Raw genomic sequence first — 17,045 nt, forward strand, 5'->3', positions numbered from 1 at the left:
CACTTCTGTGAAGTTGAAACTGTTACATAACATCACTGAGCAAGCCACTTGGCTTAAAATAGTGGCTCCTTCAAAAGGGTCTTTCTTTAAGTTATTTTATTTTGATTGGTTTGGGTCTTGAGAACCATGGCTGTAAAGTGCACTCCAAACATTGGGAGTTATCCTGCTTATAATAGTCATAGTAGCCTCCCTGGTGCACTGTACTCTCTCAAAAGGTTTAAATGCATGTTTGCAGCCGCTACTCACCAAGCAAATAATCTCTCTAGACTATCATGCCAGAAAAAGAGTGAAAAAAATGACCAACTAAAAAATTGTGACCCTGAAGTCATGACCTGTGAAACCACAGAAATTCAGAAAAAAATAAAATCATGAGCTGTGATTATTACACAGAAGATCAGTAAAAGCTGTGAGAACTACAGAGTGGTAGCTGAGAGTAGTAGTAATGCCTTAAATTTAGATCACATCTTGGGTAGGCTGAGAGTCTAATCAAAATGGGGAAACTGTTGAAAAAGAGACAACAGCCCCAAAATGAAGTCACTTGTCCTAAGCTCTTCATCAGCAAACCAAGAGTACCTAACCTAATTCCATTTTCTGCCTCTCCCAGAAATGTAACCTCTAACCAAACAACCTGGAATGACCCAGTCAGCACTAGTGAGGTAATCCACCCAATAGACTCCTTCTGTCCCCCAGAGAAGGTGACCTTGCCTGAAACAATCCACTTTTTCCTAAAAACTTCCCTTTCCCACCCCTTTATGCCTGTAAAAGTCTTGCATTTTGTATAGCTCTTCTGAGCTCCTTTCTACTTGCTAGATAGGATGTTGCCCAATTCATGAATCATTGAATAAAGCCAGTTATTTCTTTAAATTTACTCAGTTGAATTTTTTAACAATATGTAGGAACTTGGAGGTCATTTTTGGCTGCGTCACATAGTGTCACCAGAAAACAGCAATGAAACAGGGCCACACAGATTAAGTGGCCCTGCATTTGACCATTTTTAATATTAATTTAGCTACCTTTTTAAAGCCAGTACACTCTTTGTAATTAACCTTAGCTCATGAATTCCTAAATATATATATAATGATAACTTCCAATGTAGCATACTCTGAGTGTTTTGAGCTCAACTGTTTACGAAAAATTGCCTTCTTCTGATGAAGTAATCTGCATCTAGATTTTGTCACCATGGTAAAAACAGCTTCCTGCAAATTTGTCTTACAAGGAAGTTGGTACTTTGGAAATGGTGTTCACTTCTCTTTAGAGAAAAATACATCTTTGAAAAATGATTTTTTTCCTTTTAAAAAGAACCTGATGCTCAAAATTTCTTAAAATGTTTACTTTTTAAAAATTTTATTTTTTCAATATTTGGTATGAAGATACTTTAGTGTCATAAGTGGTCTATAATAAGATGAAAAAGACATACTGGGATCTAAGTCAGTAATAAGTTAGTTTTATATTGAAATATTTATTTTATATGTTTTAACATAAAATGTTTCTAAAAAATGAGAACTGCTAAGCTGAATAAAAAATATAAAGTATAAACATTAAAAAACATAAATTTTCCTTAAAACAAATATTTACTTTATTAGCAAGTTTTAGCTTTTTTTTTTTTTTTTTTTTTGTAGCTTGAAATCATCTGCCAACTTAAGCACCCCAAGAGCTTTTAATTTGACCAAAAAGACGTAGCCACCTACGGTCAGAATCTGTCCTCTTAAGGAAAACCTTGCCTGATGTTCCCCTGCTTCTTCCATTTCAATGAGCACTCTGAGTCATCTGAGAGTTGAAACTGAGTGAACAATTAATCCACAACTAATGTTTAAACCTTACATTTTAGGCATTTTGCAGCTAAAATAAGGCAGTGTTGTTTAGTAAAGAATTTGGCTTTGAAATCAGGCAGACATAATATTGGCTCTGCCTTTCACTGACTTTGAGATTTTAGGATTTAATTAACTTTGGGGTTTTGTTTTCTCAGAATAGACATTCAGTGAAAGGTAGTTATTAATTATCCCTGATCCAGTAAATGTATAGACCAATTGGAAGACTGGCACGTGATTGCTTGTATATGTGAAAAAGAAACACATGTAAAATGTAAAACACAGTGAATAGTAAGACAAAAGTAATACGAAGTAGCAAAGTCATGAAACATTAGACAACCATAGAGTTTTTAAATTAAGATATGACATTTTAGAGAGAATCATAGAGATTATAAAAGTCTTCTGGATTAACTGACGGTTGAACTGAATCTTTAGCAAACTGAATATTGATTAACTGTATCCTGAGTACTGACTATGTGGCATGCACTGGGACATGCAGTTCAAAATTAAGCCAGATATAATTCTTGCCTTCTATGGGAGTTAGGACAAGTAAACCAACAACTACACTGAAATGAAATAAATCATACATGTAAGGTATGCTAAGTGAATATTGTGCCTATGCATGTGTGTGCTTGGGGAAGAAAACACATACGTGTTAAAACAGCAAGTGTTAAGTACTAATGAATGACGAGGTAACAGAAGAAGAGATGCTTGAAAGATGAATTAAAATTTACCCTTAGTCTGCTACAAATTTCTTTCATAACACTTTTTTATTTGCAATTTTAAGTGTACAATTGTATATTTAATGCCTGTGTTTCCAGCTAAAATGTAAGCTCCAAATTAGCTCACAACTATTTCACCCACTCTCATTTATACTAGCTGAAAATCACTGAGAAGTTTTAAGCCCATCCTTAACTCACCAAATACCATACCAAACTGTCATTAATTTAAATATTGAACAAGCATTGGGGAGGCTAGAAAAAGAGTTTCCCACTCATTTAGGATTGCCTGTAGTTAAATCCTCTGCTGTAGGAATCCTTTAGTGAGCCAACAGAGAGGCACTAATATTTTTATATCCTGATCTCATTCTGAGTTCTTTAATCTGCATTTTCCCCAAATTTTATTATCACAAATCCTTCAACTCTGATCCTTTATAATAGCTTACTAGCTGATGATATCGTTAGCCACTTTCCATATATTAAAGTAGAATTTATCCTCATGTTGCTTCTCTTTTAATGGGGAGAATTTATCTTTTCAACAGGCTTTCAGGAACACTTCTCAGTCTGGCTCAGTAACTCCAGAGCAATCCAATTCTGAAATTCTGATTTGTGTTAACATATTATGCACTCATTTGCTATAAAGTTTTCCCCTGTTTGGTCATCTTCCACAAAGAACACTCCATGTTGTTGTGTGCTGAAGATGTAATGGAAATATAGCAGAAGTAGGCCAATGGAATTTTGAATCATTTGTTTATGGGACTTTTTTATGTTTTCAGAACATGGGAAACCGTATTTGGAATCACCTATAACTATAGGTAATTGCTGATTGTGTGATAATGTAATATTGCTGATTGTGCCAGTGGCATGGTGGAATAGTTTGTATTCATTTCATGATAGGAAGCTAGCCTCACAAAGCCATTTTGTATACCTGGAGGATCAAGTCAGGACAACTTGGAATTTTTTATTATACAGATATTAAAGATGCTAGAAATGTAGTTATATGTTTTTGTGCTACTCCCTCAAAATCTGTTAGCCCCATCAAAGAATCCTGTCAAGAAAAACATTTTCTTTACCATTCCAGCCTCTACTGGTGATCAAGGAGCCTTACCCTCTTTGTTTTGGGGATTGATTCTTAGGCCCAGTATTGATTCTGGGCCTAAGCCACCACAGAACCACATCCTCCTTGAAATCAGGAAGCCCATTTCGATAGCAGCATCATCCACATTATAATCACTGTAGCATTTATCAAATATACGGATGCTCTTCTCACAAATGCATTTATTATTGTCCTTTCATTGGAGAAGGTTAGAGAATTATAGAAGGTATATCCACTCCAAAATTTCTAGCTACATTATAATTTGGATCCCAGATTATACTCTTCAAGTATGATTTTCTTAGAGCAATTTTAGTTGCTCCTTGGTCTCATGGTTTTATGATTTTTATAGATAACCCCTGAAATTATAAGTTGATCACAGTAAATGAATATGTGAGAATATCTTTGTTTTATTGTATTTACATTATTGACTCTGAATCTGTAAAAGTAATGGTATTGACAACTTTTATCTGAACTAATAAATAGTAATATAATTCACCAGTATCTCAGAATAAGAACATCAGTATCCTTTATTTTTATCTTACATTCCATTTCCTCTGCAAGTCCTACTGATTCCACTTCCAAAATTTATCCTAAATCCAATCGTCTCTCTGTCATTTTTGCTTTCTAAAAACGGTATGCTCTGAGCAGCTGTAGGAGTTATAATTTGAAACTGTAAATCAGATACAGTTAATATGTATACTATATATAGAGTATATATATACATTACATACAGTAAATATAGTTTTGTATATATACAATATTATACATAATATATACTATATATTATACTATATATACATAGGTATATACTATATATGAATATACATATACTATATACCCATGTTTATATACTATATTATACTATATATATACTATATCTACACAACACTATAATATATACAAAATATAAATAATGCTGTGTTATATATTATAATTTTTATATATTGTATTATATATAATATATAATAAAAATGTAAAATATAATATATATTACATGTAATATTTATTGTATATAATATTACAATAATATTATAATATGATATTAATATATTATATATTAATAGTATAAATTATATAGAGTGTATACATAATTTATACAATATATAATGCATATTTTACATGTTTTATATACAATTATATTGTATAAATAATATGTATTGTATATTACATATTATATGATAATAACATACATAACATATGTTTTATATCATGTAATACATAATATGATATTTAATATATATATTATATAAAAATCATAAGACATTATTTATAATATAGAGCATAATATGTAATATAATATACAGTAATATAGTTATATTATTTGATATTATTATTATATCACATATAGTGTAGTATAATATATATTTTATACTTTAATATATATATTATATATTATATATACTATACTTTATTTATATATTATAATTACATTATATCTATATATAATATAATTACATATATATTATATACATACATTAATAATATAAACTATATCTTATTTAATATAATATAGTTGGCATTATATCACATTATTATAAGATATATAACATATAATATATGGTAATATATGATATATGATTATATATAATATATTATATATCTTGGAGACACATAGTTATTCAAGACAGGAGCCTGTAGTGTCCCCCTTTGCCTGGCAAAGCAATAAAGCTACTCTTTTCTACTTCATCCTCCCCAATATATATATATATTATATATTGTAAATATTTTAATGATATAATAATGTATATAATATATAACTATAAAAATATTGTGATAATATACTATATCATATACTTTATATATAATATATATAATATATCATGTGTCTATTATATATATCATATATATTATATAATTAATATAATATATTAATCATATTAATATTGACTAATATTTTATATGAAAATATTAATATATAAAATTAAATATTATATATTATATTGTTATATTATCATATTATAACATATTTACTATCATAATATTGTCATATTATAAACATATATTTGTATTATATAACATACTATGTATTACATGATGTATAATATAATATACTATATATTATAATATTATGATAATATATATAATATATATTTATAAATATATTATATAATATATTGTACATAATTTTGTATTATATTATAATAATATAATTATACTATATATAATTATATTATGCAATAATATAACTATTTAGACAATTATATAACTATATAACATACCATTAATAATATAATTAATAGTAATTGTATTATTATTTTATTATAATATTATATGTATTAATTAATTTATCATTAAATTATTTATTATGGTTAATATTAAATATGAAAAGTTTTTGGACTCAGGCAGTGAGTATTTGACTGGAAACAGGGAAGAAAAAATATTGCACAGAAATAATTGTTGACTCTGTAAATTATAATATATGAGAACAGAAAGAGAACAGTGCAAAGTATCTCACATTGCTGTTCTGTATTCTCAAGTGGATAATGTTGGATTTATCCTATGAATGAGATTGTCAGTTGTGAACAGATTACCAATTATTATGTGTTAGATGAAATGGAAGCTTTCATACTGAAGAAAAATATGTTACTTGGGAAAGAATGTGATTAGTTTCAATAATTTAGGTTAACTACATTAGGCTAACCATGAAAGTTAATCATTAAAGAAAGCTGGGCTTCCCTGGTGGTGCAGTGGTTGAGAGTCCACCTGCTGATGCAGGGCACACAGGTTCGTGCCACAGTCCGGGAAGATCCCACATGCCACGGAGCGGCTAGGCGCATGAGCCATGGTTGCTGAGCCTGCACATCTGGAGCCTATGCTCTGCAATGGGAGAGGCCACAACAATGACAGGCCTGCATACTGCAAAAAAAAAAAAAAAAAAAAGCAGAAAATATTTAATGTGTCCTTTTTATGTAAACAATTCAAAATACACTGTATCTTCTGTGAAAACAGAGTAATTCCCCTATATATGAATGAGTTCTTTTCCAAAAGTAGGTTCGTTTAGTTCCATGTTGTTCATAAGTCCAGCAAAGTGCACATGGAACATTCTCCAGGACAGAACACATACTAGATCACAAAAAAACCTCAACAAATTCAGGAGGATAGAAATTACATGAACCTTTTTTTTTTTTTTACCACAAAGGTGTGAAACTAGAAATCAACTTCAAAAAGAGAAATGGGAAAAGGAAAAACAAGTGGAGACTAAACAACAGGGTCATAAAAAAAAAAAGATCAATAAAGAAAAGAAGAAGGGAATCAGAAAATACTTCAAGACAAATGAAAATGGAAACAACTTTCTCATATATATATATGAACACAGTTAAAGCAGTTCTATCAGGAAAGTTTATAGCAATATAGGTTGCACTCAAGAAACAAGAAAAATCTCAAATAAACAACCTAAACTACCACCTAAAAAACTAGAAAAAGAACAAATAAAGTCCAACCTCACCAGAAAGAAGGAAATAAGAAAGATCAGAGAGGAAATAAATAAAATAGAGATTAAAAAAATAGAAAAGGTCAGAGAAACCAAGAGCTCATTTCTTGAAATGATAAAGAAAATCAATAAACCTTTAGCCAGGATCACCAAGATAGAAAGAGAGGTCCCAAATAAACAAGAAAAGAAATGATAGAGAAGAAATAACAAGTGGTACCACAGAGATACCAACCAAAAATCATAAGACAATACTATGAACAACTTATGAACAAATACTATGAACAAATTATAAGAGAATACTATGAACAACTTATTAATATATTATACTATGAACTATGACAACAAACTATGACAACTAAGACAACAAATATTAATATATTATACTATGAACTATGACAACAAACTATGACAACAAATTGACAACGTAGAAGAAATGGACAAATTTTTGGAAACATACTGATTTAAGAAGAAATAGACAATTTGAACAAACTAATTACTAGAAGTGAAATTCAATTTGTAATTTAAAAAAACAAAAAACTTCAAGCAAACAAAAGTCCAAGACTGGACAGCTTCACAGGAGAATTCTACCAAACATATAAAGCAGAACTAATACCTATCCTTTTCAAACTATTCCAAAAATTGAAGAGAAGGGAACACTCCCAAATTCATACTATGAGGCCACCATTACCCTGTTACAAAAGCCAGGCAAGGACACTGAAAGAACGAAAATTACAGGCCAATATTTGATGAATTTAAATGCAAAAATCCTCAACAATTTTAGGATTAGCAGATTAGTAAACTGAATGCAACAATATCCTTTTGATAAAGATCATACACCATGATCAGGTTGGATCTATTACAGAGTCACAAGGATGGTTCAACATTCACAAATCAATCATTATAATATACCACATTAACAAAACAAAGGATAAAAATCACATGATCATCTCAATAGATGTAGAAAACCATTTGAAAAAATTCAACATCCATTTATGATAAGAATTATCATCAAGGTGGTTATAGAGGGAATATATTTTAACATAATAAAGGCCATTTACAACAAATCCACAGCCAACATCATACTCAATGGTAAAACAATGAAAATCTTCCTGCTGAATTCATAAAAAAGACAAGGATACCCGCTCTCACCACTTCTATTTAACATTGTATTGGAAGTCCTAGCCACAGCAATCAGACAAGAAAAAAAGGTTTCAGGACACACGATTCATATACAGAATTCTCTTGTGTTTTTATTTACGAATAATGAAATCTCACAAAGAGAAAATTAAAAAGAAACCAATCTTGTTTAAAATTACATCAGAAGGAATACAATACTAGGAATAAACCTTACTAAGGAGGTGAAAAGCCTACACCCTAAAAATTATAAAACATTAATGAAGGAAATTAAAGAAGATCCAAAGAAATGGAAAGATACTCCATGCTTTGGATTGGAAGGATTCATGTTTTTTAAAATGGCCACATTATCCAAAGCAATCTACATATTTAATTCAGTCCCTATCAAATACCCATGACACTTTTCACAAAACTAGAACAAATAATCCTAAAATTCAGATGGAATGACAATAGATTTCAAATTGCCAAAGCAATCTTGAGAAAACAGAACAAAGCTAGAGATATAACCCTCTAAGACTTCAGATTATGCTACAAAGCTACAGTAATCAAAACAGCATGGTTTGGCACAAAAACAGATACATAGATCAATGGAATAGAATAGAGAGCCCAGAATAGAGAGCACCTATGGTCAATTTATCTATGACAAAGAAGGCAAGAATATACAATGGAGTGGAGTGGTGCTCAGAAAGCTGCACAACCACATGTAAAACAATGAGATTAGAACATTCCCTCACACCATATACAAAAATAAACTCAAAATAGTTTAAAGACCTAACTATAAGACATAACACCATAAAACTCCCAGAAGACAACATAGGCAGAACATGCTTTGATATAAATCATAGCAATATTTTTTGGATCAGTTTCCTAAGGCAAAATAAATAAAAATAGAAATAAACAAATGGAAACTAATGAAACTTCAAAGCACAGGAAAGGAAACCATTGATAAAATGAAAAGATGACCTAGGGAATGGGAGAAAATATTTTCAAATGATGTGACTGACAAGAGGTCAATATCCAAAATATACAAATAGCTCATAAAAATCAATATCAAAAAACCCCAATTTAATCAAAAAATGGGCAGAAGAAGTGAATAAACAGTTTTACAAGAAAGACATACAGATGGATAACAGGCACATGAAAAGATACTCAACATCACTAATTATTAGAGAAATGCAAATCAAGTCAACGTGAGATATCACCTCATACCTTTCAGAATGGCTATCATTAAAAAGTCTACAAATAACTAATTTTAGAGAGGATGTGGAGAAAAGGGAAGACTTGTACATCGTGGGTGGGAATGTAAATTGGTGCAGCCACTATGAAAAACAGTACGGAGTTTCCTCAAAAAACCAAAAATCTAACTATGATATGATCCAGCAATTCCACTCTTGGATATATATCCAAAGAAAAATGAAAACAGTAACTCAAAAAAATATATGCTCCCCAGTGTTCATAGCAGCACTATCTAAATAGAGTAGCCAAGATATGGAAGCAACCCAAGTACCCTCTCAACGAAGGACTGGCATAAGAAGATGTGAATATATATAAATATATATATATGAATATATATATATAAATATATATATATGAATATATATATATATATAACCATATACATATAAAGGAATATTACTCAGCCAGAAGAAAAGAATGAAATTTTGTCGTTTTCAGCAACATGATGGACCTAGAGAATATTAGACTAAGTGAAATGTCAGACAGAGGAAGACAAATACTGTATGATGTCACTTATATACGGAATCTAAAAAAATAATACAAATGAGTGTATGTGTAAACATAAATAGACTCACAGGTATATAAAAAAAACTTGTTAACAAAGGGTAAAGCAAAGAAGGTGAGGCAAATTAGGGGTATAGCATTAAAAAATATGAGCTACTATGTAAAATATATATAAGCAACAAGGATATATTGCATAGTACAGGGAGTTAAAAATATCTTGTAATAACCTATTGTGTAGTATAATCTGTAAAAATACTGAATCCCTATGCTGAACACCTGAACTAATATAACATTATATATCAACTATACTTCAATAAAAAGAATGTCTAAAACCCAATACAATAGATAGTATTTTTAAATGGTAGATTTAAAAAAGAGACTTAGCATTTCAAACTTCATTATTGAAAAAGACATTTAAACAGGCATGCTGCTATAACGATAATTTATGTAAAAAATCAAGTATAACAATGGCATATATCTGTGTGTGTGTGTATATACACACACACACACACACACACACACACATATATATGTGTATATATGCCAAACCATATAAAAATAAAAATAAGCAAACTAACAATACGTGTGTGTGTATATGTATGTATATATATATATATAGAGAGAGAGAGAGAGACAGAGACAGAGACAGAGAGACAGAGAGACAGAGAGAGATATTCAGCATATGGTTTCTATTGGTATCATTTCTGGTCTCTTTTGATTTATTTTCTCCTGATTTGGGGTCACATTTTTATCCTTTGCTTGCCTGGTAATTTTTGGATGCAATGCCAGACACATTGAATTTTACCTTGTTGATCACTAGATATTTTTACATATCTAAAAATATTCTTGTTGTTTTCAATCCAATTGTTTTAGTTGCATGTAGTTTCAACCTTACATAATCTAGAGTAAGTCTATAGTTTTGGACTAATTTTATTTCACCAATGAAACAACAGCTTTCTGATTATTCTACTCAATACCCCATGATTTACAACATTTTTCCACCTTAGCTAGTGGAACACAAATTATTAATTGCTCTGTAGAAAAATTTTTCTTTGAACCTGTTTCAGGTGGTTCTTTTCCTGACCTCAGGTATTTTACTCAAACCCTTGTGTTGATCAGTACTAAGTTGCATTCAGATCTCTGAAGCTCTCTTTCTGTACAACTTACTTCTCACCTGTACTATTCCCTAAAACCTCCAGTTGTCTTGGTCTCTACAGACTCTCAGTTCCTTCTTCTCAACTCAGGGTGACAGGCAGGTCTGCCTGGGTTCCACTATTGCCATTGCCAGTAGTCTCTTCAGGCATTTAGTGGGGACACTTTTAGGGCTCACTTTATTTCCCCTTTCTCATATTTACTGTTTTGCACTGCCTCATTTCAAATGTCTGAAACTATTGACATACACATTTTTTTTTCCAGTTCTGTGTTGTTTCCTTGTAACTCTGTCTTGGGGTGAAGAGGAAGTCCTCGAAATAAGTAGTTTTTACATCATCCAGAAAACTGTTTCACAAACATAATACTTCCATATACTTTCAATACTTGTATTTGCATTTCTGTTTAGGATTGCATTGGTGTCAAGTAGAATTGACCAGGAGCAGCTCTGAGCACCCTGCACCAGATCAAACACAAGCAGGATTTCCTTCCCCTCCCCCTCCCCCTTCCCCTTCCCTTCTCCTTCCCTCCCCCTCTTTCTCTCCCTCTCCTTCTCCCTCCATACATCTACTCCCTGAATGCCTGCTGCATGGCCAACACAAGCTGGGAGTGCTTTGGGATGTGTCCTGGCTCTACAGTCTCAGCTTGGTTCACTGTAGATTGATGAAACCAGGCTGCCAGAAGCAGTTTACCAAGGGCATCTGCTTCTATGTTACTCCCTGAACCTGGGGCCTTGGATCCAGCATGAAGAAGGAATTTCGGACAGCCACTATACTGGGAGGGCTATGAGTGGTGGTGGGCTGATGCTGCACATCCTACATTTGCAAATCTGACAGGATTGGTGGTTGGGACTGGAGTCAGGAAGAATCGCTGCCCTGCAAGGACCCTCTGCTACCCTTTCTCGCATTACTTCCCCACCCTCACTGACTTGTGTGAGAAGATTTGGAGCAACTCCTTCAAGGTGAGCCCTGAGCATGGGAACAGTAGAAGTGTCTCCAGAAGTGGTTTGAACTTGCTCAGGGAAACCCCAAAAGGCCTTGGCCTGTCACTTTGCTGTTCCTGCCTCATTCTTGGAATTCTCCTACCCTCTCATGGTCTTCTCTCTGTTCCTGTCATTTTTCTCCTGAGAGCCTCTTCTTCTTCCACTTAATCCTGCACTCTCACTAGCTATGGGCCAGCCTGAGCCATGGCAGCTTCCTTCCTCAGGCCCTTCCTTAAAAGGCACAGGCTGGGGGTTTGGTGGGACATTAAGGTTACAAGAGCTGACACCAGAGTCTTGCACATTGAATTCTAGACCCCCTCCACTGCTCTGCTCTGCTTTTCCCTCTCTGGGAGCAGCCCAGGCTGGAGATGCCAAGGTGACCCACCTCCTCCTGCTTTTAGGGATGGTGGGGCAATGATATAGGGTGCTAAGCCCTTTCTCATCCAGTATACACCCACCTCTTTCCATGGCTGAGCTAATGGTGACAGCCCTGGCTTTTAGTCCCATGATGGTGCCTCCAATAAAATGGCAGGTGACCTTAAAATAAGTAAATAAATTAATTACTTTAAAAAATGGAGGAGACTTCCCTGGTGGCTCAGTGGTTAAGAATACACCTGCCACTACAGGGGACATGGGTTCAAGCCCTGGTCCTGGGAAGATTCCACATGCTGTGGAGCAACAAATCCCATCTGCCACAACTACTGAGCCTGCATTCTAGACCCTGTGAACCACAACTGCTGAGCCTGCATGCCACAACTAATGAAGCCCACATGCCTAGAGCCCGTGCTCAACAACAAGAGAAGCCACCACAATGAGAAGCCTGCACACTGCAACAAAGAGTAGCCCCCCCCCCAGGCTGCAACTAGAGAAAAGCCCACGTGCAGCAATGAAGACCTAATGCAGACAAAAATCAATCAATCAATCAATAAAAATAGTCATCTGGAACAGTATCAGGTATTAAAAAAGAAATGGCAAATAAATAAGTAAAGATTTATTCTGGTCAAGGAGGACCAAAAACAATCGCATTGTTTTTTCCAAAAGAAAGTTTCATGATACTGGTATTTCTTACTTAAAGTATTGGGGAAGTCTTGAACCATCATAAGGCATAGCTTTAGTCATGATAAACTCAAAAGAAGCTGTGTCCCGACTGTCAATTATATCAGATTTATTTTTCATGCAGTAATTTAATGTTCTCAAACTAGACATTTTTCACTGAATTAATATTGCTAATTTTAACATTTATTTTTTGACTTGTATAAAATTATTAAATTTTCTTTGATTGAAAGTAATAAAAAAATTTAAACAACAATAACTTTATACCTAAATTCATGTTTGGACTTAAGACCACTAGCAGACCGCTAGCATTTCTGGCCACTGATCTTTAAAGTATTAGATTTCATAAAGGGTAAAATAATCGTTAGTTCTTTTTGGTGAGTGTCCACAACCTCTCCCAGCTTTGTTGATATGTGTGGGGTCCTATCAACTTAAAAACATGTTCAATCCCTCGAAAATTATTTTATTTTCTTTCAATACTAACTATCAGTCAGGACTAGTCTTGGAATAGAGCTCCCAATAATGCACATATTAAGTTTAGCAAATATTTTTCAATATAATGGTAAGACTCCAGTATTTTAACTGTGGTTATGATTCAGAATTTCAAATTTTGTTCCTAAAGCTCCTGCTTGGCTTGTTTGAGCTAGTGCTGATTAAACTATCACATATATTTTTGTCATTGGTCATTAAGGTGATGTGTGCAAAGCCAAAAAAAACAAACAAAAAATGCAGTCAGAATTGAGGATTTCCCTGTGAAATTTTCTATTGGGTAGTAAGTTCCAATATAATCTGTTTGTCCTTGTGCATAGGTCTTTGACGTCAAGGAATTCTTCTTAATCTATATTTAGACTTTATTTTTTTCCTGATGATACTAAGTACAATCCTTTAACACAACAGAGATTTAGTGAATGTAAAAGGAACATTTCACCATTTGGCCTCTCTTTGGATTGCTTGAACACCATTGTGTTGCTTTATTTCATTTACCAAAGTGTCTGGTACAAAGGATCTGCCAAAGGCATCTGCTTTAAAATCCCAACCCCCTTCTGTGCTAGCTACTAAGTCTTAATTCTTCCTCTAAATTTCCAGAAGAACTTCTGTAACTAAATACCTGATATTTGTGGTGTCCAGTCATCTAGGATCCATTTGCTTGGTTGCATCTCAAAACTATCGTATTTAGTCCAAGAGTCTGTAAATATTTTAACATTTTTCTGAGGATATATCTAATTCCTCTTACACTGCTCAATACTGAACATTCATCTGTATTTATGGCATACATTTACTCCCACCTTCCTTCACCTAGATATGACCAACTTCAGGGCTTATTTTTACTGATTCCCAAACAATAACATGACCTTCAATCCAGGGACTGTCACCAGTAAATCAGAAAGCCTGTTTTTTCCTTGGTTGCAAGTGAAATTGTGGTTCAAACCATGTGACATTATAAACTGTGAGGTCCTGAGGTCTCCAACATTGCCTCTAAAGGTATCAAAGTAAGCTTTTCATAAAGAAAATGGACTCCCTCTAACATTTCCTGTCACATGATCTTGAATTTTGAACTGCTTCTACTTCATTCAAATATTTCTCTGATGTTTAACATAACATGATAGGTTTCTCTGTTCACTGGGCATGCTGATGTCATTTTATGTTGAAAGATGTCTCTTTTTATGCCCAGTGACAAGATACCAATACGCTACAGTAAATATATTTCAAATCCAAAATCCAAGCAATCTTCAATGAGGTGTAATTTTTAATTCCTACCAAAGGCTTCATTCTTTATTCTCTTAATTTCAGCAACTCTTAAAATTATTTGAGTGTTTGCATCACAATGTTCTTCAAGCAATGTTTGAGCCACAGCCTTTTAATATCTTTTAATATTTATTTTTAGGCCTCATTCAAATACAAGTCTCAGGACCTTGTGGATAGAGTCCACCATTCTTCCTAAATGAGAGATGTGATTCAGTAGAACCCAAATTTTCCTATTAGTTTCTGTACTACCCATTTTGTTGTGAGGGTCAGTAAAAAATAGGACTCTATTTCTCATTTTTGGAGAGATACTTCAGCCCATGATAATCGTCCCCAACATTTCACAGACTCTGCTCAATTTTGAATTTTGTCTGGTTAAATCATTCAGTCTTTATTTGTTATATTGCTGACTACTGTCCTATTTTCCTGTCTCTCTAAGGAAGCAATTATCACTATATTTTCAACTTAATGCATCAATGGATTCTAATGATTTTTACAGTCTAAATGCTATTGTATTCCTTTATGATAGTATACCAGTGAATTAAATATTCCATTTAGAGAAACATGAGAAAGTACTGAAGTCCACTCCACATAAATGTGGATAATGTTTGGTTGTATTATAAAAAAGAATGGGTAAGAGTGGGCTAGTTAAATTTATTTTGACATATCAATAACCTTTGTCTTGTTGCATTTCTTTATCATATCTCTTCCAGAAAAATCTCTTAGTGAAATTGCCTTGTTTGCTGCCCAATAGCCTTACTGTCAATCTCTATGAACCTACTGCCAGAAGGAGTTGTTAAAAAGTTAGTTATTGGAAATATATACCCTTACTTGGATCCATTTCTTAATCAGAGGAATAACATCTTATTATATTCCCAGAATTCTGTATTTGTTAATATTTATTATAGAAGATGGTCAGAGAAATTTCAAAGCTTTTCAGATGTCCAATTTTGTTTGTTTGTTTGTTTGTTTGCGGTACGGGGGCCTCTCACTGTTGTGGCCTCTCCCGTTGCGGAGCACAGGCTCCGGACGCGAGGCTCAGCCGCTCCGCAGCATGTGGGATCTTCCCGGACTGGGACACAAACCCATGTCCCCTGCATCAGCAGGCGGACACTCAACCACTGCGCCACCAGGGAAGCCCCTCAAATGTCCAATTTTAATCAGGTAAAGGGTATATTCGGCTCACCTCCAATTTTAAAAATAGTAGGTTCAAATCTCTCCATTTGCACATAATACCATCTCAATTATACTTTAATGTAATGGTAACAAAACACAAAACTAATTCTCCTTTCATAATTTTCAGTCTTTTACCAGAGCATATCTGTATCCTCCACATTTTACCTGTGGGTCTTTTAGAGTGTTCTCTCTACCTCTAATGGGCATTGCACATTTACTGCCTATATCTGGTCACCTCTAAAAGTTTTTCATATTTCTTGTAAACTTTTCTCCCATATAATTGCCTAAGACCTTGGTTCCACCTGCCAGGGATTGTGCTAGAAGATCCCTGTCTTTCAGTTAATCATTTTCAAATTATTTCCTCTTTAATCAAGGGGGGGAGTATTTACCTTATAAGTAAATATCATTTCTACTTAAGTAGCAACAACAGCAGAAGTATCTGAAGGTTTTCCAGTAACTGGAAGAACCAGTACTATTTACTCTTTTTTGCTTTAGTTTCTATCTTTATTCTACCCTTACCATTTTTGTTTTTGCTTTTTATTTACCAGTGCTGTCACATAACTAGGAAAAGTCTAATTACATTTGCCTCATTTGGTGCTCCTTGTTTCACACTTTAAACAATTCCCAGGTCTATGTCATTCAAATTTTACTTATATGTCCCAAATGATCTGCCATATTTGCCCACATAAGCTATGCAGGGATGCATAGACAGATATTCTGGAATCAAAGTATCATGTTATTTTTTTCTATCCTTTTTCTTTTGAACAAAAAGTGCATTAATAATTTTGATTGATTCATGGATCTGAAAATAAAATCCCATTCCTGTAACCAATCTATACCATTAAAAATTGTTAAACTGTAAAAATAAATGAATGAATGAACTGAACAAATCAAAGAAAGTAAGAAGGAAGGAAGGAGAGAGGAAAAGAAGGAAAGAGGAAAGGAAATAAAGGAAAGGAAAAGAAAAGAGAAAAGAAAAGAGGGAGAGAGGAAAGTAAGGAAAGAGGGCGGGAGA

The 17,045-nt window shown here is 33.2% G+C and overlaps 1 pseudogene; it reads left to right on the forward strand.

The window, feature by feature from the left end:
* Positions 1–491: 491 nt before the first annotated feature.
* LOC132508715 (sperm-egg fusion protein Juno-like) lies at positions 492–12,203 on the forward strand (annotated as a pseudogene).
* Positions 12,204–17,045: the final 4,842 nt, after the last annotated feature.

The sequence above is a fragment of the Lagenorhynchus albirostris genome, chromosome 18 (genome assembly GCF_949774975.1).
Source record: "Lagenorhynchus albirostris chromosome 18, mLagAlb1.1, whole genome shotgun sequence".
Taxonomy (NCBI): Eukaryota; Metazoa; Chordata; class Mammalia; order Artiodactyla; family Delphinidae; genus Lagenorhynchus; species Lagenorhynchus albirostris.